Source organism: Rhincodon typus, chromosome 22 (genome assembly GCF_021869965.1).
Source record: "Rhincodon typus isolate 14 chromosome 22, sRhiTyp1.1, whole genome shotgun sequence".
NCBI lineage: Eukaryota > Metazoa > Chordata > Chondrichthyes > Orectolobiformes > Rhincodontidae > Rhincodon > Rhincodon typus.
Genome location: NC_063353.1, coordinates 18685962 through 18688620, shown reverse-complemented (window position 1 = coordinate 18688620; position 2659 = coordinate 18685962).

The following is a 2659-nucleotide window of genomic DNA, read 5'->3' as shown; positions in this document are numbered from 1 at the left end:
CTTGCCTGGATGGGTGCAGGCCCAGCAGCACTCAAGGAGCTTGATGCCATCCAGGACAAAGCAGCCTGCTTGATTGGCACTACATCCACAAGCATCCATTCCCTCCACCACCAACGCTCAGTAGTAGCAGTGTTTACTATCTCCAAGATGCACTGCAGAAATTCACCAAAGATCCTCAGACAGCACCTTCCAAACCCACGACCACTTCCCTTGAGAAGGACAAAGGCAGCAGATACATGGGAACACCACCACCTCCAAGTTTCCCTCCAAACCACTCACCATCCTGACTTGGAAATATATCGCCATTCCTTCACTATCGCTGGGTCAAAATCCTGAAATTCCCTCCCTAATGGCATTGTGGGTCAACCCACAGCAGGCGGACTGCAGCGGTTCAAGAAGGCAGCTCACCACCACCTTCTCAATGGCAACTAAGGACGGGCAAGAAATGTTGGCCAGCCAGCGATGCCCACATCCCATAAATGAATATAAAAACAAGCCTCTTAATGTTGAAAATTAACCAGCCTTTCACCATTTAAGAAATACTCTACTTCTGCTTTACCAACCAAACTTGAGAACCTTACATTTTTCCACATTGTATACCATCTGCCAAATTTTACTCATTTACTTATCCTCTCCAAATCCCTTTGAAGCATCTTTGCACCCCCTCACAACTCACATATCCACCTAGTTTTGTGTCATCTAAGAACTTGGAGATATTACAATCAGTCCCCACATCCAAGTCATTGTTGTAGATTATCAATAACTGGGCCCCAAGCATTGATTTTTGCAGTACCCTACTGGTCGCAGCTTGCCAACCTAGAAGTTGCTTATTTATTCTTACTGTCTGTGTAACAATCATTAACCAGTTCTTAATCCGTGTCATTCCCATGTGTTCTAATTTGGTTTACTAACCTCTTTTGCAGGAACTTATCAAAAGCTTTCTGAACCATAAAATATACTGCGTCCACTGGTTTTCTTCAACCCTGCTGGTTATCTCCTCAAAAAACTAAAACAGATCTGTTTAACATGATTTCACTTCATAAATCCACATGACTCTGCCCAACACTATAAGTACAGGTATTGCATCCTTTATAATAGATTCCAGCATTTTCTCTGACTGATATTAAGCTAATGAGTCTGTAGTTCCCCACTTTTTACAAGTCAATATTTACTAGTTTTGAAGAATGAAAGGTGACCTCATTGAAAATTCTTAAAAAGGTGTGACAAGGAGGATGTAGATGTAATGTATCCCCTGGCTGGTGAGTCTTAAAACAGGAGATGTAACTTCAGGGTAAGAGACACGCTATTTCTAACTGAAATGAAGAGGAAGTTCCTCACTCAAAGGGCAGTGAACCTTTGGAATTCTCTACCTCAGAAGACCATAGAAGCTCAATCATTGAACATGGTAAAGACAGAAATTGATACATTTCAGGAGACTAATAACATCAAGGGAATGCAAATATCAAGGCATCAATGCATCAAGCGAATAAGACATATATGAGACATGACCTCATTGAATGGTGGTGCAACTTTGACAATTTGTGCAAACCACACTGACATCTGTACCTCCAGCTTCAATTTTTTTTACTTTAGTGCAGTGGGGAGGTGATGGCCTCGTGGTATTATCGCTGGGCTGTTAATCCAGAGACCCAGATAATGTTCTGGGGACCCAGGTTTGAATCCTGCCGTGACAGGTGGTGAAATTTGAATTCAATAAAACATCTGGAATTAAGAATCTAATGATGACCATGAATCCATTGCCAGTTGTTGGAAAAACCCATCTGGTTCACTAATGTCATTTAAGGAAGGAAGCTGCCATCCTTACCTGGTCTGGCCTACATGTGAATCCAGACCCACAGCAATGTGGTTGACTCTGAACTGCCCTCTGGGCTATTAGGGATGGGCAATAAATGCTGCCTGGTCAGTGACGCCCTCATCCTCTTATGAATAAAGGGGAAAAAAGTAACTGGGCAGCTCTGAACAAACAAAGGTTAATGTACAATAGATTGTAATCTGCATAGAGAGAAATGTTTTAGCCATTTGTGCTGGGTCAGTTATAGTCTTTTGCACTTTCTGCTGCCATTGCCATTATTTTGAATGCTGTTTCTGTTCTTAGTATGAAAATAAATACAGGAATTTTTTTTGTTTCTTAGTAACTCATTCCAAAGGCATCAAAATCACCACATTTTCACTTAAAATTGGGTACTAAATTAATTAATGAATTGAACTCCTAATTGTTATAAAGGCAGTAATATAGACTTGAGCTATTGTTTACTCCCATTGTATATGCCATACATTTGACATTAGTGCAATGTGATATTTTCTGTCCAGAAGGATCTGTCTGTTCCTCTAATATTATGTTGTTTTAAAAAAATAATTCAGATGACACATTGCTGTCTAGCCTGTCAGCTGTGCCAACATCTGTTTTGTGGAACAATGCCAGGTGAAGACAGAAAGCAACTCAGGGGTGTGCATTGTCCAGTCTTCACTGCTTTAGAAGTCAGTTAGCTCAGTTGATTGGACAGCTGGATTGCAATGCAGAGTGGAGCCAACAATGCAGGTTCAAGAGATAACAAGGTGTAGAGCTGGATGAACACAGCAGGCCAAGCAGCATCAGAGGACAGGAAGGCTGACGTTTCGGGCCTAGACCCTTCTTCAG